The 23,226-nt window shown below is 49.9% G+C and overlaps 1 long non-coding RNA gene across 1 annotated transcript; it reads right to left on the reverse strand.

The window, feature by feature from the left end:
• Positions 1-7,269: 7,269 nt before the first annotated feature.
• On the reverse strand, positions 7,270-21,903 carry LOC122495671. The gene is made up of 5 exons (XR_006300531.1): positions 20,994-21,903; positions 18,351-18,576; positions 17,161-17,450; positions 13,477-13,635; positions 7,270-8,622 (listed from the first exon to the last, which is right to left on the reverse strand). It is a non-coding gene; the product is annotated as an uncharacterized LOC122495671 (long non-coding RNA).
• Positions 21,904-23,226: the final 1,323 nt, after the last annotated feature.

Consider the following 23,226-nt stretch of genomic DNA (forward strand, 5'->3'; position numbering starts at 1 on the left):
CGGTGCTGGGAGGAACCCGGGAGGGTGGGGGGAGGGTAGCAGCAGATCTTTTTCCTGTTCCCTGGGCCCTTGTCTCCAGGGCTGCAGGGGTGAAGGTGCTCCTCCATCTAGTGGTGGAGCAAAGCCCTTTGGGGGGCCCTTTTCACTTCATCTGAAACTCTGCCAGTGAGAACAGGAAGAGAACGGTTTCGTAACACGTATCTACATACTAAGTAGTGAGGTGTCTACTGAAGAACCAAGAGATCAAGATTTCCTTTATAAGAAAAGCCCCCAGAGGCAGCGCACATTGGCAAAGGCCCTCTGTCCATCACTCCTCTTGCATCCACCTTGCAGCCATTTCTCCGTCGTCCATCTGTCACGTGGCAGCAATGACTTCAGCTGGTTGGGAAACACGGCTATCAAAATTAACAGCTCGGTGTGTAACCAAAACCTTGTGAAACCTAAAGGAAAGCTGAATTCAGCAAATGTGCAACAGCAGGGCGGCAGAAATCAACCACAGTCGCTGGAGACCCTCGGGGATGCAGATAGGCATGGCTGGGGATGTTTGATTAGGTCGGCACTGATGCTAATTATGTACAGGTATTTACTGTGCTTTCTCTCCTCAGATACACCACACCCAGGCTGATTTAAAAAAAAAAAAAATCCTCCGCTTTCTGGAAGGCTGGGAACGTGTTCTGTTGTTCCCAATGATGTCCAGTTTAGAAAAGGGAATATGGTAAGTGCTATTCAGAACAAGTGGATAAGCACCAGTGAGGATTCCATGTGTCCCTCCAATCATCTTTCGTTTAAAAAAAAAAAAAAAAGTGGGGGCGCCTGGGTGGCTCAGTCGGTTGAGCGTCCGACTTCGGCTCAGGTCATGATCTCACGGTTTGTGAGTTTGGGCCCCGCGTCGGGCTCTGTGCTGACAGCTCAGAGCCTGGAGCCTGCTTCGGATTCTGTGTTTCTCTCTCTCTTCTCTCTGCTCCTCCCCTGCTCGTGCTCTGTCTGTCCCTGTCTCAAAAATAAATAAAACATTTAAAAAAAAATTTTTTTTTTAAATTTTTAAAAAAGTGCCTTCCCACAAGAGCTCCTCCACCTGAAGATAAGTGAGTAAAGGAAAAGAGAGGTCAAAAGTTGGAGGAAATGGAAATTTGGGTTTCAGTTTGAATCGAAATACCGTGTAGTCAGTACCTACGGGTGACAGTGTTGTTAGAAGATTATCCTGGAGTGAATTCAAGAGGTGACCTATGAGATCAGTCATCTGTGGGCGGGACAAGGAGTCAGTGAATAAGCAGCTCTGGGGAATGATGAACCTGTAATCCCCGTCCAGGCAGCCAAGAGAGAGACCAGCCAGGCATTGTCCCAGCGATGCAATAACCTGTCACTTGCGGTGGCTAAGACACCTGAAGAAAAGACCCCATCAAGCCCAAATCCTATCCATTAGGGAAAATGGCTGAAGCAAAACATGCTGACAATTAATTGTATCAACCAAGATGACGTGTAACCAGTTTTATTTAATTAGATGATACATACAATTTTCCCCTGGTCGATCCTCTTAGATCTTTGAGGGAATTGCTGTCTCATCCCAAATGCGTCTGGTGTGCTGTCGATCAAGATTCCCGGTCACTGGAGTGGCTTGTACCCCAGCCCTCCGCAACAGTGATCAGAATAAGAAGGACGAGCAGGGATAGGGGTGAGGGGGCGCCTGGGTGGCTCCGTTGGTTAATCATCGGACTCTTGTTTTCAGCTAAGGTCGGCTCAGGTCATGATCTCACATTGTGTGAGTTCGAGCCTGGAATTGGGCTCTGAGCTGACAGCTGGAGATTTTCTCTCTCTCTCTCTCTCTCTCTCTCTCTCTGTCCCTCCCTCCCTCTGCCGCTCCCCTGATCTTTCTCTCTCTCAAAAATCAATCAATCAATCAATCAATAAAAAGAAAGAAAGAAAAGAGGACCAGCAGGAGACGGATGAAGCAGGACAAATCCTCTGACATGCAGAATGCAGATACCGAAAGATGCTTTGTTAATTGCTTCTTTTTTTTCTATCGAGACTATGATAGGAGGGTAGACATCTGAGGCCATGGCGGGACGAGCTTTCTGTAGAATGGAACCCGACAGAGAGAAGCAAGTCTGATGGAGAGATCATCTGCGCAGCGGTTCTCAGCCTCGTCTGCACGCGGGGATCCCCTGAGCTTTACATCCTCTGATGTCTGGGTCCGACCCCAGAAATTTTTAGTTAATTGGTCTGAGTGCAGCCTGGGCAACCCTCTGGGTGATTCTTACGGGCAGCCAGAAGCCACAACCTCTCATCTAGAAGCTCCCCATCCCATCCTCAGGGGCTTGATTCAACAGCTCTTCCTGATTCGGTACCCCATCTCAGGGCCCGCGGCTGCCGATGACTTTGTTTGCTCGAATTAGTTGGAATTGAATTTCTAGCGTTCTCCGCCGAGAGAGATCCAAGCAAAAAACTAAAAAGACTCTAATCACAACTAGCACCTACTCAACATCAAGGATGTGCGAGGCAGTTTGCAATGCTTTTGTTGCATTAACTCATTTCATTTAATCCCCATGTCCCCAGAGTCAGAAAACTATTATGGCCCCCGTTTGACAGATGAGGAAATGAGACCTCCAAAGACGAAGTGATTTGCCTAAATGGACACAGCCTATAAAAACAGAGGTGGAGGGGCGCCTGGGTGGCGCAGTCGGTTAAGCGTCCGACTTCAGCCAGGTCACGATCTCGCAGTCCGTGAGTTCGAGCCCCGCGTCAGGCTCTGGGCTGATGGCTCAGAGCCTGGAGCCTGTTTCCGATTCTGTGTCTCCCTCTCTCTCTGCCCCTCCCCCGTTCATGCTCTGTCTCTCTCTGTCCCAAAAATAAATAAACGTTGAAAAAAAAAATTTTTTAAACAGAGGTGGAATGTGAACCCAGAGACTTCCTTAACCACCACACTTCAAGGTAGAACCAAGAAAGGGGGCAAATTCTCTACATAAAGCCCAGAAAGGGGACCTCCCAACAGCCAGAATATGAACACTTATCAGGAAGACGCTTTTGGTTGTCGTAAGAGAAAAGGCCCAACTGCACCGGCTTGCACAATTATTTGACATATCGAAGGAACGGAGATGGGGCAGAATGGAGGTTGGCTGACCGAGGGGCTCATTCTGAGCCACCGGACACCCCAGTTCTCGCCACCTGTCCCCTCCGCTTGCCATGATGGCCTCTTCCTCAGGCCGGCTGTCCTCAAACTCGCCGGGTTGCAGGCCCGCAGACATCCTTTCCTCAGCCCATAACTTGCCTGTTGAACTATGGTAAATGGGTGGAAAGAGGAGTTAGCTTTTTAAGATCAGACTCCTTTATTTTTTTTATTTTTTTATTTTTTTATTTTTTTTTTCAACGTTTATTTATTTTTGGGACAGAGAGAGACAGATCATGAACGGGGGAGGGGCAGAGAGAGAGGGAGACACAGAATCGGAAACAGGCTCCAGGCTCCGAGCCATCAGCCCAGAGCCCGACGCGGGGCTCGAACTCACGGACCGCGAGATCGTGACCTGGCTGAAGTCGGACGCTTAACCGACTGCGCCACCCAGGCGCCCCCAGACTCCTTTCAAAAAGCACCTTTGCCCATAGGAAGAGTGAGTATCAGACTCCTCCTAGAGCATATTGGAGTCATCTTCTCCATGATTCCAAACCTTCCTTTTTATTTCCTGAGCCTGGCTTGGACCTTGGCATTCTCGCAGGCAGCGAGATCTGCTACTTGGGCTCCGCTGTCTCTTTTCATTGGGCAGAAACACCTCGCGCCAGAGGCCTCCAGTCGAATTCGTCTCCTGCTTCGTCACGGGGAAGGGGAATGGGGGGGCATCAGGACGTGCTGCGTCTGCGGCTCTCAGCCGGGGTGCTGAAGCAGCCGGGAGGGGTGCATTTTCGGTGGTCAGGAGGATTCAGGGAGGGCCATGACCGTTAGCGCGTCGAGCCGGAAAGGCCAGGGGTGGTGAACTCCCTGCAGTGTGTGAGACAAGCCCATGCTTGTGAGCTACGTGATTTCTGAACATCTCGTTGAGCGTTCCCACGGGGGGGCGGGGGGGGAACCTGTTCAAAATCATCTGAGCTAAAACCTACTTCTCTTTTATCTACGCACCCAAAGCATTTTAAAAATACCTCGTATTTTCCAGGAGAGCAACGACCGCGTACGTCAAAGGAACACCGTGCTCGGTTTTGTTCAGACCTTTTCCAGGAGTCGTTCGCTGCCTTAGAAAAATCACATGAGCAATGCCAACGCCATTCATGGAATTCGAGTCTCCACTACAACAAGCCTGTGTGGGCCTGCACGGGGAGCTGCCAGACCAGAAGGATTCTGGGGAGGGACCCTAGCACCTGGAACGTCGTTATGCATTTCTTCTAGCATGGTCCTGCCCAGCACTTGCGTGTTGACATACGTCCTATTTTATTCTCAATTATTTTCCTCTTATTTTTTTTTTAAGTGCTTGTTAATGTATTTTGGGAGGGAGGGAGAGAGGGAGAGAAGCAGGGAGAGAGGGAAAGAGAGAATCCCAAGCGGGCTCTGAGCTGTTAGCGCACTCCCGGTCTCGGGGCCCAATCTCACGAGCCATGAGATCACGGCCTGAGCTGAAATCAAGAGTCAGACGCTTCACCAACAGAGCCACCCAGGTGGCCCGATTATTTTCCTTTTCTTTCTTGATTTTTTAAAATGTATTTATTTACTTTGAGAGAGTGCAAGAGTGAATGGGGGAGGGGTAGAGGGAGAGAGGGAGAGAGAGAGAGGGAGCGAATCCCAAGCAGGCTGCATGCTGTCAGCCCAGAGCCCAACACTGGGCTCGATCCCACAAACTGCGAGATCATGACCCGAGCCAAAATCGAGAGTCGGACGCTCAACTGACTGAACCACCCAGGCACCCCCAGCTCCAATTATTTTCCTTTTAAATTCTACTTGGCAACTTAGATCAGGCAGTTGGCTTATCAACAAGAGAAACTGATTTCTCCCGGTTCTGGAGACTAGAAATCCAAGATTCGGGAGGCAGCACGATCAGGTTCTGATGAGGGTGGATGGTCATTTTTTCTTTGTACCCTTATAACGCAGAGAGGGACAGTGAACTCTCGGGGGTCTTTTCGAGGGGCACTAATCCCATCCCAGAGAGCTCCACCCTCACGGCCAATTACCTCCCCAAGGCCCCACCTCCTAACACCATCACATTTGGGGTTAGGACTTCAACCTGTGAATTTGGGGGGACACATTTAAGGCATAACACTTTGTAATGTGGTTAGTGAATTTTTGGAAGTTATGCATATAGATAGACTGTATTATCTGTAGATTTCATTTCCGTGTAGTACAGAGGAAGCTGTAAAAACATTTGCCATAAAAAGAGGGTTGTTGGATCTAACAGAATGAGAGCCGCTATTCAGAGCGGTCAAGATGCACCTGTGGCACCAAGAATGGGACTCGCCTCCTTGACACCCGGGCCTCCACAGAGGAGGGTGGAACCTGGACAAAGCGAGGTTCCTTTGGGAAGAAAGAAGTGGGGCTGGGCCGCGGAGCAGGAAGAACGCTGTCCCACTGACCAAACCTACTTATCCTGCCTTCTACTCCAGTGTCACCCAGCAACCCCCTGATGACCGATGTGGCCTCCTGGCTGCTTGGATACTGGGAAGAATTGGCAGGGGGTGGCTCCCCATGCTGGTGACTAGGGTCCCCGAAAAGGAGCACCCTCGGTCAGGACAGATACACTGACCATCTGATTGATGCATCATTTCCTATGAATTTGGTTACATCAGTCCAGGGCTGCCAAACTGATGGGTTCTGGGAGTGGTGACAAAGTGGCATTCTGGGATTGGCAATGCTGGCGGGGGGCGGGGGGAGGCCGCTGCGGGGCAGGGGGAATAAGCCCGCCGCTAGGCACTGTCACCTTGAACGCCTTTCTGGGTGGCTTCCTAGCTTGTGCTGGCTGTGCAACCTGGAAGCTAATGAAATGTCACACGGGCCTAGCGCGGAAGAGCCAAGCAAAGGGAGCCACCCTGTTTGGGGGCTGGGATTGGGGGCCACGGAGACAGCTACCTACCTTTCCACGAGTCCCTCCCCATGGTGGGGCTTCCACTGGGTACCTGTGTGTCCCTCACAGCTTTAGACTTCTCTCCCAACGTCAGGGTGCAGTCTCTGAGCCCAGTCCTTCCCTGGGGGTAGGAGAGGGAGCCAACCTCACACAAGCTCCCACTCAGGGACTCATGCCCCAGAGGTGCCATCAGGGAAGTCCTGCTGTACTCACTGAGGAGACAGGAAGGCCGAGGGGTTTGTGTCCTGCTGCGGGCAGGACTTCCTGCTCAGGTTCCTTCCAAATAAATCATTCTGCTTTTGCACCTTAAAAGTGAAGCAGAGGGGCACCTGGGTGGCTCAGTTGGTTAAGCATCTTACTTCGGCTCAAGTCATGAGCTCACCATTTGTGGGTTTCAGCCCCGCGTTGGGCTCTGTGCTGACGGCTCGGAGCCTGGAGCCTGGAGCCTGCTTCGGATTCTGTGTCTCCCTCTCCCTCTCTCTCTCAAAAATTCATTGATTAATTAATTTTTAAACAAGTGAAACAGAGCAAGCTCCTCAGGCGAAACCACAGTTAAGCGGGCAGTGGGAGAGCATTTAAAACAAGCACCAACACATGAAAACCAATCAAAATATTAAAAGCACGTGGGGTATCTGGGCGGCTCACTCGGTTAAGCACCCGACTCAATTTCAGCTCAGGTCATGATCTCATGATTTGTGGGTTCCAGCCCTGCATCAGGCTCTGTGCTGACAGCTTGGAGCCTGCTTGAGATTCTCTCTCTCTCTCTCTCTCTCTCTCTCTCTCTGTCTCTCTCCCTGCCCCTCCTCTGCTCACTCACACACTCTCTCTCTCAAAAATAAGTAAACTTAAAGAAATATTAAAAGCATTAAAAATTTCATGAACCCAAGTCATAGGTCGGTAAGGCCATCAGCTTTCCACCTTTATGAGAAAAGACAGTGGGAAAGGGGTCCTTTCTTTCCATTTCTAAAGGGTGCAGGGTTCAGTATCATGCATGGAGAACTCCAGAAAACCAGGACTCTTTGTTTTTTTTATTTTTTTTAATGTTTATTTATTTTTGAGAGAGAGAGAGAGACAAAGTGGAGTTGGGGAGGTGCAGAGAGAGAGGGAGACACAGAATCCGAAGCAGGCTCCGGGCTCCGAGCTGTCAGCACAGAGCCCGATGCGGGGCTGGAACTCACAAACCGTGAGATCATGACCTGAGCTGAGATCTGACGCCTAACTGACTGAGCCACCCAGGTGCCCCTGGAAAACCAGGACTCTTAAGCTCGAAGATGGTTTATGTTCCCCACAGACCTGAGGGCCTAGGACCACTCCAACTATACAAGGTGCCCAGGGGCCACAGGCCCAGGGGTGCTGGCAGTCCTGAGAGTGGAGATATGGTTCTAGCTCCCCGGGGCTACAGCAGCCACCACCGTGAGCCCAGAAAGCGTGGCTGAGGGGTGCTTGCGATTACCAGGACAGCGCCTTCCCTCAGCCTGATGTGTGGCCCAGCATGGCGACCATGGGACTTGCTCTTGACCGTCCGTTTGACACATACTGATTGCTGAGTGTCTATTCCATGTCAAGCACTGTTCCGAGTGCTCAGGATAGGTGTGGCTGAGGTCAAAATGGAGTGGGGTGGGCCTCAGCGGCTACCGCTTATAGAGGACATCTTTTGTTTCTTTGTGCTTTTTCATATATCAAAGGGGTTTGTGTTGCCTTTAAAGTCAGGGAAAAGGCTATTAAAGTAAGTTATTAGAGATCATTTTTGAATAAATGTCCACAAGGAAAATAAACGTGCATAGGAAATACCAGGTAATTCCAGATCCGCAATAACAGTGGACTTTGGACTCCCGGGAGGCCTTAGGGGGGTGTGGTCAGAAAACCAACACCAGAGGATTCTCGAGGGCTTGATTCTGAGCTGCTGTTGTTGGAGAAATCCTGTCCTTGAGAATGTCCTTCCTGGGGGAGGGGGGCGGCTATGTCTGTGGTCCCAAACAACGGAATGTTAAAGGTGCCAAAGATGGACCAGGCCAAAGGTGCAGAAGGGACCCCTGAGGAAGGTGAGCACTGTGTCCATCTGACCACCATCTTATCATGGCCTATAGCACCCAGGCTGTTACCACCTAGGAGGCACTCAACGCGTTACTGAACACATAGCTGTTGGGCAAAGCTTCGTGGATATGGTGACCCGGTCACCGGAGCCTTGAGAGAAGCCTCTGCTCATTGCATCTCTTCAGCTTGCCTTTGTTTCTCCCTCGGTAACGGCAGGAACCAGTAGGTGCTCTCTGACCACTGCTAACTTTGCTCGCGTCACATGCACCATGTGACCTTGCGTTTTCAGCCTTCCCACGGTGGTCCTTGGTTTAACTTTGTCCTCATGTCGTTTAAACCTGCTCTTTCCTCATCAACTTCTGCTTTAAAAGGCCATGTCCTGGGGCGCCTGGGTGGCGCAGTCGGTTAAGCGTCCGACTTCAGCCAGGTCACGATCTCGCAGTCCGTGAGTGATCTGTCCGGGTCTACTGATTGCCAAAAGATGCAGTGTGGCTTTCCCTTGGCACCCCTCACTGCCCGTCTGGATGTTGGTGGAATCCATTCCTCGGGTCTTCAACTGAAAGAGAGTATAATGTGCACAGCTAGGTGCAATTTCTAATATCCAGAAAGTAGTTACTCCTTTAGTCCCGCTTCGTAAGGTTGAGTCAGAATGTTCTCCTGCATCTAGTACCTGGTTTGTCGACATCCTGAATACGTGAAATGTGCGCGCGTGCGCACACACACACACACACACACATACAACCATAGTCCCCAGAATGTACTGTTACCAGAACTCTTCCTGTATCTGTCATCCCCAAAGGTACCCCATGTGCTGGGACTACACTCTCCCAGGGCACAACTGCCATAAACTATGCCCACCCACCCGCTGCCGTCACGTATACATGTACACAACTTTCCACTTATTGTTTTCTGCGAATATATTTATTAAACTGGGACTCGCAGTGTCTAAATAAATGCAGAAAGCGAGAGCTTACTGTTAGTAAGCTTGGGAAGAAAAGAATGAAGTTCTGTCTTGAAGCAAAGAACCTGAGTAATTGAAGAATGGATTCTTGACGTTTTGGGCAAGCCAGACCTTAGGCCTCTAGGCCAAAGGACAAAAATCTAGAGAGAAATAAAATGTCCAGCTTCCTTCTTTGGCATTATAGGCCTACATCGCTTGACGTCATGGAGTAGGTCCTGTGCCCGACTTTGAGTCTCAAGTCAGCCGTATAAGACTTAGAATTACCCTAAATTTCCTCCAAATTCAGGCAGTAGATTTTCCAATTGTCTTAACTTATGGTGGGATTATGAACGCTTACTGTTTTGTGCATCCTGAATACGTATGTTAGTAGAAAGTTAAAAGGCTATATTAGGTATTGGTAAGCAAATTCCATTTCAAACGAGAAACTCTGAGGTATTTCTTACATCTGCATTCATTCAACTAATATTTATTGTGTACAGATCATGTGCCTGGCACAATGGTAGACACTGATAGTGAAAACCCATCCCCTGCTCTCTTGAAGGTTAGAGTCTAGAAGGTGTTTCAGACTCCGAGGAATCGTGATACAATATGATCAATTCTTCACGATGACATACAAGGAGGTTCTACCCTGCCCTTCACTCTGGTCCGTGAACCAGGCATCGTGGGAGAAAACCCTGCGGTGAGGCGCTGGGGCTCAGTATTGAAGGGTCTTGAATGTTGTGTTAATAAGTTTGGATTTGGATGGGGAGTCACTGAGGAACGCAGTGCAAGGGAGTGAGTGGCCGGTTTGAAGCTGGGATTTAGGACGTCACTCCAGTAGCCAAGTAAGGGGTTGACTGAGACGGGAGAGGAATGGAGCAGAAAGGCCACTCCAAGAAGCTGGCCCAGTCGTTCAGTGCAGATTGCAGCGCTGAGCCCTTGAATTCAGTGTGAGAGCAGCGGAAACAGAGGGGAGGCAGACAAGTTCAAGAAGCTGGTGATCAGCTGCACGTGGCAGTGAGGAGCGGCAGCACCCGGGATGACACAAAGGGACTAGGTCCCTGGAAGATGGGGGTTGTGAGCACCCAAGCAGGAAAGCCAGGAGCACAAGCAGGACTGGGAGGAGATGGATAGTGTGGCTTTGGACTTGAGAGGAAAGCACCCACCTCTCTACTCTTTCCTTCACACACTTATTCACTGTGTGAACTCCATTCTGAAGTTCCAAACACATGAGGCGTTGAAAAGTTCTACAAAGAAAAGCCCGAATAAACCACTTGAAGAAGATATTGATGAGATAATTAACCAATGTAATCATGCTAACTCATCACTTAATTTCATATGCTCTGGGGTCAAATGCGGTTAAACTGGTGCTTTTCATCGTGGAAATGTCCTTCACTCCAAATGAAGCAATGAATTTGCTTTGTGCTCCCAAAGGATATGTATTATTTGTGATTTTCTGTCTGGAGCCAGTCGGGGCAGAAATGTAGGGACCTTTGCCCAAATCGCGAACAGTGTTAAATGTCAAGGCAGAAACAAGGCTCCAGAAATCTGATCATGTCGATTTACACATTAAAAAAGTCGCTAATTTAAAGGGGGAGGATAAGAATAAACTTGCCTCTGCTTTAGATTTATTATAATCTGGTTCTATTCTCCAGTATTTGGGTTTCTGGTAAAATTCCTCTCCGATTTGCCCATCCCTTAGGTCTGTGGGTATAATAAAAGAGAAGTCACAGTCTAGTTCTGATTAATTTCCATCATGAGAATCAACTCTTGATTTTCAGGGAGAGAGTAGAGAAGGAATGACATGGGTAATTAAAATCCACAGATAGCACAAACATCCAATTTAACCAACAATTTCAAATCCTCCTCCACTGATTTTTTTTTTTTTTTTTTCCCACTAGAGGTGCCAAGCAGCAAGGCTCAGCCCGACTTCTGGGGCGAGATCTAACAAAATGTGAACGAACTCATGAGAAGGCAAGTAGGTGGGCGCAAGAAGAACAATGAGAAGTTGGGGGTTGCTGGCCTTTCTGAAATGGAAAACCGGCCACTCTTTCTCACCCTGTGGGTTTTCTTTAGAAGAATCACAATATCGGCACTGTCGGTTTCACGTGGGGGATGCCAGGCTGAATTCTTAGAAAGGCCAGCTCGCTGTTTGCCCATCGCCGAAAGCAGCTCACAGGCAGAGCACGTAAGATGGGTTTTTAGTGAGTATAGGCAGAATGAAGGGACAGAGCGGGGGCTCCCCTCCCAGAGCGGAGGCCCTTGTCACTTGCCGCCTCAAGCTTTAAACGCCACCAGTTTGAGCTTCTGCTATGACACAGACCCAACCCAGGCTGCAACTGCCAGCATTTTAGACTTCCTTAGTCCTGGCCCTTTCTGAACGCCTTCATCCGGCCTCTCATCTGCTTGCCATTCAAGGCTGCACATTCTTTAACTAGAATCAGACCTTACTTCTCACTACTCTCCAAATCACATACATCAACCTCTGCCCACATTTACACACTGGTGCTGGAGGGTGTCTGCACTTCTCACCATCTCGTCTTTTCTCATCCCATTCCTTGAACCCCCAAACGTAGGTATTTTTCAAGGTCTGGCCCTCCCGCGAAAGCTTCCCTGTTTCCCCAAGTTCAAAGTGATCAGCACTGTGTTAGTATGTCTTTTGTGACACTTAACCACATTATGCTTTCATTATATCACACTAGCTTATGTGCCCTGTGACTGTTTCTCAGAAATGTGGATCATGACCCACTAGTGAGTTTTGAAATCACTGTGTTGGGTCATGACCTGAATTTTTAAAGATTAAGTAGAAAAAAAAATGGAACATTTTAGAGTGCATTACACATAAACATATTTCTCACTTTGGTTTATGACCAAAAAGCTTGAAAGTCACTGCCTCACATAGTTAAGACATTTTCAGCTTCTATGGAACAGAAAGCCTTGAACCAACCAGTTTAAATAACAAAGGATTTATTATCTTATATAATGAGATGTCTAAACGTGGAGGCAGCTCTGGGTTGGTTTATCATCGACTTATCAACAATCGAGGACTCAAATTTTCGCCATCTCTGTCATTCTTCCAGCTACCTCCCCTCACGTCTGCAGGATGGCTGCAGGAGTTCCTTGCATCATAACAACATCCAGAGGTCAAAAAAGGGAGCTACTTATTCTTTGGATCTTTTTTTTTTTTATCAGGAAAGAAATCTTTCTCAGAACCACCTTCCCCCCATCCCGCGCAGCAGGACTCCTTTAATTCCTCGTTGAAATAAACTGAAATAAAATGAATGCAGTGTCTAGCCAGGAGTGGCAAGGAAAACCAAAATTAGTTTAGATGAGGAGAAGAACACCTTCCCCGAGCACCTGTCCGGTCAGGAAGAAGGGGGAGATTGACGGATCTGAGGTAGGCAAGCAAAAGTATCTTCCAGCTCCATACAGAGTGCATTGGGGTAGGACCAGAGTCTCTTTCCCTTCACAGTCCCTGCCACGCGTACCGCTTCGGAAATCGAGACTGTCACCTCAATTTCCAGTGACAAATTAAACCAATCACTTTGCCCCAAAGTATAAATATTCATGGGATGCCCAGATCAAATATCCAACCTGAGATACTGGGAGGCATTCTGCAGGCATGAGTTGCCGACATAGAACTCACCAGGGGCTAGGATTTTTTTCGGTTTTCATTTTTCTACTGCCTTTCTAAACATGACGGGCTAGATTAGCAACACTGTACATTGTAATGCCATTTAAATAATAAAATACATATTTGTCACAATGCAGATGGCAAGTGAAGAGCTCACAGATGGAAATGTGGCTCCTAAGAAGAGACGGTAAATGTGTGACGGTGGGTGTGGGGAGATGGCTGCATCGGGCTGGAGAGACATTACGTCATCCCAGATATGGGCTTTTTTTGGGGAACCTGGCAGGATTACTGCTGAATCATTCAGCTAGGCAAATTATTGGCATGTTCGTCGGACAAAGGTCCCTGTAATTAAGCCCTTGTACTGCCACACTCTTTGGCATCTTTCTGCTGATGTTACCATTTAAGGGCAGCCTTGAAAACACGTATACGTGAAATAACCGTATCTACAAGAGTCAGTGGCTTTAGAGTATGGAGCCAGCACTCTTTGTCCTCTCTTGCACGCACACGTATGTGCGTGCACACACGACACACACGCACGCACGCACCCCTCATCGGAGAAATCACGGGTTCAGAAAAATTTGAACTGCAGGGATGCCTTTTGCCTCTGAGATTCCGAGAACCCTTCTCTTTGCTGCTGTTACAAACGCCAAGATCCTCCCGTCTGCCCAGGAGGGAAGACTAGCCTTGTGAGTGTCTTGAAATTCCTTGAAAGACGGCCATGGTTGTGGAGTCACAGGGCAAAACTTGTCTCACCTGCTAGAACTTAGGAGGCTGGAGAAAAATCTGGTTGTTCTAAGGGGGAGGCAATACACTTGCCTCTGCTACTAACTTATTACCTACGTGTGAGGCTGTGCTGGGTCTGCAGGCCTCAGGCCAGGTCCCGGCTCGGCCAGAGCTTGCTGGCAGTTCCACACTCAGTTTCAGGGGCCTGGCTTAAGAAGGTCCTTGGCTAACCAGATGGTGTGCCGCCAGCCAGAACATGGGGTGTCCAGAGACTATGGGGAAACGCCGGAGAAAGAACACAGTAGCAATAAGTACCTTCGTTTAGGGCTTTCACAGACAAGTTTCCATTTGGTTTATTTTCTCTGCCAACCTGAGGAATGTACACGCATTTGAAAGAGGTTCTAGAGACCGTAGACCAGAGAGATGGACGTTGGTGCCCGGGAACATTCTTTTTTTTTTTTTTAATTCCCCAGGAACATTCTTACGTGGGTGATTTAACAGATGGCTTGGAACCTTGGAAAAGGAAGTGGCAATTACAGAGGGCCACATGGCCTCACCCTCGCTTCCTTTCTGTCGCATGACCCATAACTGACAATAAGAGCTAAAACATATAGAGTGCTTCCTGTGTGCCTGGCTGGATGCTGTGTTTCAATGCATTTAAGCTTCTCAAAAACCATGTAGCGGATGCTATTATTATCTCAATGTCTAGATGAGGAAACTAAGCCTTAGAGAGAGAAGAACCTTTTTTCTGTTGGTGGCTGTTCCTCATTTTCCCCCTAGCCCTCCAAAAAGCCGTCTCATTCCCACTCTTCGGGACTCACTCGGATGCTCCCTGCCCGCTCGTCACTCAAAGTAGTCCACCCCAACTTCAGGTCCACTGTCACACTCCCCCCGCTCATGGCCTTCGGAGGACATATTAGAGACTTGTTTACTTACTGATGGGCTTTTTTCTTTTCAGTCTCTACCATTCCCTCAGATATGAGCTTGTGAGGCAGAGACCCCATCCCTCCCGATTGCCCTATGGTAATGTCGAGCAGGGTGGCTGGAATATAATAGGTACTCACTAAAAATTTGAATGAGTGGATGAGTATGATTCGTCAAGGGGATTTGGACATGAGTTTGTCTCACGCCAGGGACCAAGTTTTCAGCCCCTGCTCACGTGTTTACTCACTCATCCCTTCAATAGCGTTCATTAAATTATCAACAGGTGCCAGGTACTGAGGTAGGTGCTGGAGAATCAAGAGAGTAAGACAAGTCTCTGTCCTTGAAAATCTCATGTAAGAAGGGTGATGGTGATAGTTTGGAGGGGTGAGGAAGTGGGTTTATAAAAAAGCACAAATAAAAATGTAATTTGATATGTCTTACAATAGAGTTAAGTACAAAATGACACAGCAAGAAAGAGAGGAGACCACCTAAATGCCCCTGCCAAACTTGGAAGACTTCTACAGGGCAGGTGACTTTGAACCTGAACTTGAAAGAGGACTCCGGGGGTGTCTGGATGGCTCCGAAGATTTTGGCTCAGGTCGTGATCGTACAATTCGTGAGTTGGAGCCCCGTGTCGGGCTCTGCACTGACGGTGTGGAGCCTGCTTGGGATTCTCCGTCTCCCCCTCTCTCTCTGCCCCTCCTGCACTCTCTCTCAAAATAAATAAGTAAACTTTAAAAAAAAAAAACAAAAAAAGAAAGAAAGAGGATTTCGGACTATTGGGGAGGAAAGCACACGTGCAGAGGCAAAAAGGAGAGAACTCATGGATCTATCTGGGGAGCGGAACGGAACTTGTCCCCTACCCTACACTGTCGAGTCCTATTTTGCCCATGTGCCCAGCTGTTGGGAGGGTCACTGACCAATTGACCCCTTGGTGAAGCCATCAAGGAGGACAAGTGCACCTGATGTGGGGGTGGGGGGTGGGAGGGCACCAGGAGGTGCATCTGAGTGGTCTCAAAGGTGCCCTCTGACTCTTAAGAGTAACACGACCCCAAGGCCTGTCTCTCAGAGGAAGGCACCAAAAGGCAGAGCCAGAAACAGCCACATTCCTGCCCCTAATACGGGGGATTTCCTAACAAAAGGGCTAACTATAACCGCTGTGTAGTTTTCAAAACCTCTTCTCAAACATGATCTCATTTGATCCTCCAACAGCCTGCTAGATCTGTTCTGAAGTTCAGTAACACCATTTATTATTTATTGGATCAACAGCTATGGAGCACCAGGGCCCAGCCTGACCGGGGCAATGCAAGTGGGAACCGCACAGCTTCTGGCTCCAAAGCGGCCACATGCAAAGAGACACGACAGCACAGAGTAAAAGGTGTGACCCCACCCAGCATGGAGGGAAGAGAGTTAGCGGAGGGCCCGCAAGAGCAGAGAATACTGAGTCAGCCAGTCCTGGGCCCAAATTCTCGCCATGCACCCACTTGCTTGTAAGACCTTGGGCAATGAAATAAGATCATTAAAAAGAAATTAAATGAAATAATACACGTGTACCCGTTAGGTTATAGTCTAGCCACTAAAACAATGACTCTTATGTAAACAATCGCTTTAACAAGATGGAAATTGATTTCTCTTTCACATCAACATCCAGCCAGAGACTGTGGCTCTGCTCCAGGAAGTCACCTGTCCCAGGCTCTTTCCACCTGGTTACTCTGCCAGTTGTAGGGGTTGACCTCATGTACCTGGTCCAATACGGCTCCTCACCACAAGTGATGCTGTGTTTCAATGCAGTTTGAGACGGAGCTAAAATGGGGTCGCCAAGACCTGGTCCTTTCGGTGTGGCTTCTCCCCTCTCCTCTAGATGAGGGCTGTGCTCTCCTATCTGGGTGGTAGGGGGGTTTGGGTGGCTCCAGACTTCATGGGCTGAGAGCTTTATGTCCACTGTGCCCCTTCTAGGAGCTGAATGTAAATCTTGGACCTGACTCTCAGCAACCCGCACCAATCCTATTGGCCAAGGGTGTGGGAGAAGTTGATGAGCCAAGGCGAATTAGGACCCCCTCACAACGGCATGGCTGAGAATGGGGGAGAGATGAGCCCACACACAAAACGCACCTAACCGCTTTACCAGGAGAAGGATGGATGGATGCAAGGTGGTGGGGAAAAAAAAATCCCTCACTCCTTCCTTCAATCAGTTATATGTACTTCTAGGGTATATAATCCATAGCAGTGGTCTTTGAACTCTACCCCAAAGGCCACAGTTTTGATTATGCCCCTAACAGGTGCATTTATTTTTTGTAAGTATACACCCGTGCGGGTGGCACCCCACTGTCCATGCTTCCTTCAATAGCATTCCCCGATAGGCACGTTTAGCATTCCTTAATAGATGACGTTTCGTAGGATCCTTTGCAGCTCGCAAAGTCATGTGACAAAATGCTAGGTAAATGCTAAATGCGGACAGTACAGTTTCCAGGAAGTGTCCTCACAGGAGGCACATGTGATTCTTCCTTTCTTTCTCCTTGCCGCCTAGAACGTGAACAGGACGGCTTGGCCATGAGCAACAGCCTTGGATAGTGAAGTGGCAGCTGCCTGTTGAGAATGTTGGAGCAACCAGGAAAGACAGCTCACCAGCCGAGCGGCCTGCCTCCGGAGTCCATTTACATGAGGGGCAAATTAACTTGTTTCCTGCTGAAGCTCCTGTCGTTTTGGCTATGCTCTTCTTTCTTAATCTCAGCCCAAACTGAACCTACTGGACACAATTATGTACGTTATGATACATGTACCAAAGCAGATTCAAAAAAAAAAAAAAGTTCTGCATTTTGTACCCCATTGGATAGAGTCTCACACCCCTTTGGGCTGCATCCCTGCCCCCTTACTTTTGGTCTCCTCGGTCTTTGCCCTGCGGTGCTTCGTAAGGTTAGTGACGTGCAGGAAGCTGTCTGCTTCTTCTCCCGGAATACACTTTGCTCTTTGAGGCAGGGGTCCCGAAGCGAGTCCTCGGAACCAACCTAGCACAGTTGGGCCAGCATCCCTTCCAGGCCTTGCCTTTTGCTGCCTGCCGACTCTTCCGGGTCTGTTTCCACCATCTAGACTTTGGTTTTGCCTCGGGGAAAGAAAGCACGCCAGCCAGTCTGGTGGAATTGACAAGATGCGATGTAACCTGAACCTAAAGAAGTAGGCAACTGTGACCGTCAGGGAAAGAAAGACGTGCGCTCGCAGCCCGTGCTGTTGCTAAGGTGCACCCACTCACTGACCAACTTCTCAGAGCACGGGCTCGCGCTAACTTGCTAACGTGGCCTGGTTCTGTGGGGAAGGAGGGGGTGGGGGGAGGAGGCAGAGAGCTTTGTTTTTGGAGAGCTTCCTCCAGGCCCCAGACCTCCTCTGCCCCGGAAGGCAATGGCCAGGCGCCAGGACTGCCCCGCCACGGCAGAGACTGGCGGAATATACCCACTTCCATGACTCCAAGTCTGAGGCTCTGTGGACCCCCTTCACGGCCGTGGCTGGGAAAGCAGACCCTGCCTGGCGTGTGGACGATCCGGGTGAGTCCATGCTCCCTGCCACCACCCCCTGGAGGCATCGCTGTCCTGATTGTATCACGGCTTCGAAATTCCCTGACTCATGCCATCCTCAGATTTTTTTAAAAAGAGCTTATTCAAGGGGTGTAGGCTGCATGCTCCACCCATTCCCACTCAACACAGCTATTTAATTACAGCACCCGTGTGTGTGTGTGTGTGTGTGTGTGTGTGTGAGTGAGGAGTCAGGGAAAGGAGGCGTTGGGGAGGGGCAGAGGGGCTCCTGGACCAGAAGGAGAAGCCCTTGAAGGAGGCTTGTGCTGATCCCATTATGAAAGGGAAATACTGCTGCTCAAAGAAAGGCTGGCCCTTCACCCCAGAGCTGGGCAGGTCAGAAATGAGGAAGACTTCTGGGGCCGTGCGGGTCGGCTAAGAAAAAGCCACCGATGGGGGGGAGGGATGCTTCCCCCCCCGGCTCGTCGGCTCCCACTGTTCTCCTACACCGCTAGGTAGCCAGGCTGCCACGTGACTTGCTAGTAACCATGGCAACGAACCCGGTTCCTCCGTGGAGCGTGTGGAGAGAAATCCCACAGAAAGATGACGGGGGTGCGGGACGTCGTGTGGTACCCAAGGGCAGGGGAAGCCAGCTCCGTCGCGGCCGGGGCAACTGTTGTTGTCGTTGTCGTGGAGGAAATAGCAGGGGCTTGTTCTCTTCTGAGCTCCAGACGCTGGCCGTTTTCTCCTTCTGACACTTGCCTCCCTGATCTTGGAACGCGGTTTCTGGAGATGAAAGACAAAAATAGCTCTCTCTGAAGGAGAGGATGCTAATGCACGCCGTGCTTTCAGACATGGGCTTCTCGCTGTCAGGCGTCCACCTCCAGTAGGCGGAGCCTTGGGCCAGGTTCCTCTCGCTGTCCCTGACCACAGCGACAACCCCAGGGAAGCCGACACGCTGCCGGCAGCCAGAAGCCCCGAGAGGCGGTCTGGGGCCTGGAAGACCGCAGGGCGGTGCGCGGAGGACAGGCCAACCCGACCGACCGCGGGCCCTCGCCACTCCCCTGCTCGCAGGAAGTGGCTCACATATTCCTTGTTGCCGACAAGGACATAATGACAGTTTGGGGAAACACATATTGTTAAGCGATCCGGCCTCCCACAGCCAACGTGGGAGCGCAGGGCGGCCCCTTCTGGGGGGCGAAGACCTGCCTCCGCGGAGGCCGGCTGGCAGGTGCTGCCTCCTTAGTGGGATGCCCCTGACTCAGCCAGTTACTGCCTGTGTGACCTTGAACAAGTCACTTAGTCTCCTTGGATGCTAGTTGCTCTCTCCATCTTTAAAAGAGGCACGGTAATATTTGCGTGGCCAGGCCCACTGGGTTTGTGTAACAGTCATGCTTGAAAATTCCCTACCAGATATCATCATCCTTTTCCTTAGTTGTAGAAGTATTCATTCTTAAAGGGTTCTGAAAGTTGTAATGAGTCAGCAATTAGGTCGAAAGTTACGGTAGGGCAAAGCTGCAGAAATGACCGTGATGGGGTTTGTAGATAACATTTAATGAGTGCAAAGCAAATTGCCTGTTGCATTTAAATCCTAACAACACCCCTACTGGTATGACGGTTTCCGTTTCACAAATGAGGCCCAAATTCACATAGCTGGTGGTAGAGTCAGGATTCAAGTCCTGGGGAGTCTGATTCCCAAGCCAGGATCTTAACTGCCGCAGGGGCCTGTGCTGGGGTGGGTCCACTGATGCATTCTCCATGCTCCTGGAGTTGAGTTCCCAGGTGGTTTCCTAGGGGTTCACAGAACAGCATGGGGGCGGTGTGTGTATGTATGTGGGTGTGTCCACAAAGCAGCCTGGGTGTGTGTGTGCATGTGTATATTCATAGAGTAGCATGGGGTGTGTGTGTGTGTGTGTGTGTGTGTGCGCGCATGTTCACAGAGCAGCATGGGGTGTGTGTGTGTGTGTGTGTGGTATGTGTATGTGTTTATAAAGACTGGACTGCCTTCCTTCCTCATCTGGGAGTTCCCCATTTGTCCCATGCTGACATGACTATCTCTTAGGGTCCTCGCGGAAGCTTCCAGAACAGCCCAGAGTGCTGCCGTCTGCCCTAGTCTCAATGGAAGCACAATTAGTGGGCATGGGAGGCCAGACAAATGGAGTCACATGCCGCTCAGAGACAGAGGAGCAGAGTGGGCAGATTAAAAGCTAGACAGCAGGGGTTGCCTCACCTAGTGCTGGCTAGCCTAGTTACAATGGTCACTCCTGACTCTTCTCATCCTACCCGGGGCCTGGAAAGCCCACCCCTCCGACCGGCCGGGGTGCATTTGGCACCGGGGATCACGCCCCTCTCCCCCGCCACCACCCACCCTGCAGGCAGAAGCAGAGGCCAGGGTATTTATGGTCCTGGCTCCCTCCCTCCTGGGATGCTGTGGGTTGGCTGCTCCTCTTATTTTGGGGGGTGATAAGGACTCTGCCGCCGCCAGCCCTGGGGTACTTACCCTATTCCCTGCCGACTCCTTAAACCCTGCTCACCCTTTTACAAAATTCCTTTCATTAAACTCTTCTCAGTTCCCCGGCTTGAGAACACTAACCGGTCCCTTCTGGGAGCCTGCCTGATACAGCGGGAAGAGGGTACCTCCCACCCACAACTGTTAGGGGTATTAAATGGGCCAGTACGCGTCAGTGAGCTAGCATGTGCTCCAAGCCAGTCGGCAGGTGAAGGGGTGTCAGTGCCCCTCCCCAGGGCACTTGCAGTCACCCTGCCCAGGGCTACAGCGTGGCTCGCCAAAGCCCGGACTGTGGCGCGGGCCTGGGTGGGGTGACTCTTCTTCCCCAAGCCTTGGCTGGTTTGCAACAGGAAACCGTGCCTACTAAAGAAATTGAAGATGGTGGGGTTTTTTTGTTTTTTTTAAATGGGAAAAGGAAACAGAACGTTAAGTTCATTGAAGGCACACATGCAGGGTCAGATAAGCACAGATAATGATTACTCATTTATCCTAAAAATATTGATTGAGCACCTGCCACCTGCAAAAGATTTAGCAATTAATAATATAGGCCTGGCCTCATTTTCTCATACAGCTTACACTCCAGTAGAGGAAACGCACTGTTAAGCAGAGGGCACCAAGCATTCTTTTCTCTTCTACTGGTGAGGGAAAAGGGGCTTTGGGCGGTGAGGAAAGTGACTTTTAATTGAGTACTTACCACGTGCCAGGCACCATGCAAGGCGTTCCATTTATATCATCTCACTTAATCGCACAACACGGGAGAGGTCGACCTATCTCCTTTTTGCAGTGAGGAAGCTGCAACCCAGAAGATGTTACATGATTTACCAAAGTCAGTGACCATTCAAAAAAAAACAAAAAAAACACCCACCATTTATTAAGCACCTACTGTATGTATGCCTTGTCTTATCCCTGCTTTTCAAGAATGTGTAGAGAGTAGGAGAGATAGGCACCTGAACAGATACTCCTCAAACAGTGGGTTGTGTGTGGTGATCATAGAGATATGCTCAGGGCATTATGGAAGCGCTCAGGAGGGATCCTCAACACCTCGTGAAATGTCAGGAAAGGCTTAGGGAGGGCAGCCTTGAGGACGTGAAGCCTCATTCGATTTTTAAAGGTAAACTGGTAACGGCCAGGTGGGGGTACAGTGGTAGGGGGAGAAGAAAGCCACGCAGGAAGAGGGAGTGCCAGAAGCAAGAACAGACAGACAGACAAACAGACAAAAACCAGGTTGCAGCGAAGGGGTTGTGGGTAGGGGCCAGGTCCCCGCAGAATTTTCTTTGGTAACAAGAAATGTGGGCTGCCAGTCCCATAGCTCACCCTCTAGGTTAAGGAGCTCAAACAGGGGAGTCACGTGGCTAGCTCTGGATTTAGATAGATCACTCTGGCTATCACGTGGAGGACAATCTTGAGGTGGACAAGAGAGGGAGCAGAGACTTTTTAGGAGGCCGCCAGTAGTCATCAAGCCAAGAGATCATAAGACTCCAAAGGAGGCCAGAGGTCCAAGGGATGGAGAAGGCCATCGTTTGGAGAACTACTTTAAAAATCTCAGAATGTAATGACTGACTGGCGTTGAGATACCTGAGTTGGGGGAAGCGGGGAGAGAGGGAGTGAGGGAGAGAGGGAGGGAGAGACAGAGAGAGACAGAGAGAGAGAGACTCCCTTCTGGTCCAGAAGAAAAACAAACTTGGAAGGCTTGGTGGCTGCTGTCTTGTCTGAGACCTTTTGCGTCTCTCATTCCACTTTATTTTGATTACAGACCCCAAGGAGTGGGGCCATGATCTGAGCTGGGTGTGTCAAATTTGCTCTCGGGAACTTGAATCTGGGCAGTGGCCTTGTTCAGGCTACCAGACGCCAGGCTGTCCAGTGATTCCCTTGATTCTAGGAACCATCTTGCAATCCTTCCAATTAGTCTCTTCCGTGCACCGGCAAGTCAGGGTCAGTCCCTGTTGCTTGCAGCCAAAGAGCCCTGATGGGGAGATGAATTCAGCCCTGGACCTGGCGGATCTCAGGCCCACGTGACACCCATGTGAGGACCAGCACCTCCAGGAAATAGAAGTCAGAGGGGAAACGTCTGGGCTGGAGTTATCGGCATGTAGATCATGGAAATCATGGCTGACACTAAGAAAGAATCAGTGGCGAGAGGGTGTGAGGGAGAGAACACTGGTGGGCGGAGGGCGACGTCCCGGACAAGCAAAGGCTGCGAGGAGGAAGAAACAAGAACTTGAATGTTCAGAGAGAGAGCAGGAGAACTAGGAGAGGCTTGATTTCATAGAAACCAAGGGAAGAAAAGTTTGAAGAATGAACAGTTGAGGATTTCACGTACAGCCAAGGGGCCAAGGGCACTGGCCTTTGAACTTGACAAGAAGTTTGTTGATGACCCATAGGGTAGGATCCCTAGAGGGAGAGGTGGGAGGAATAAGCCAGGCTGCCTGCGGAGAAGTGTGGAAGAGGAGGTCAATGGCTCTGGGAGTCTTATGGGAGGTTAGTTATGAGAAAGGAGAGGGTGGTGGGTGGGGGCAAGGTCACAGCAGGGTTTATGTCAGTGGCTCCGGTGCTCCTTTGAGTCAAAACCTGCTCCCCTGTGCCTGAGAGAATGGGGCTTTGGCTGGCGGAAGTGATCCCAGCAGAGCATTCTTTGCAGGGGTGGTTTTGCCTGAGGGTCTGTGCATCCCTGGGGCAGAAGAGCATTTGGAAAACTGACAAAGTCCATAGCTGGTAGGTATCTTGTGCCGACTTCCTGCCTGACTTTGTTCTGAGACGGCCAAAACAGCAACTAAAGGAAGAAAGAGAGGCAAAAAAAGAGGAAACTCTGTTGGCTCTTTTGGATTCCATCTAAAAATCTCCCTGCCCACCGCCCCCAAATTTAGGGGGTGAGGAGAATGCTCAAACCATGTCTGAGAAATTAGTATTAGAATGACACTAACTACCCT

Source organism: Prionailurus bengalensis, chromosome F2 (assembly GCF_016509475.1).
Source record: "Prionailurus bengalensis isolate Pbe53 chromosome F2, Fcat_Pben_1.1_paternal_pri, whole genome shotgun sequence".
Lineage (NCBI taxonomy): Eukaryota > Metazoa > Chordata > Mammalia > Carnivora > Felidae > Prionailurus > Prionailurus bengalensis.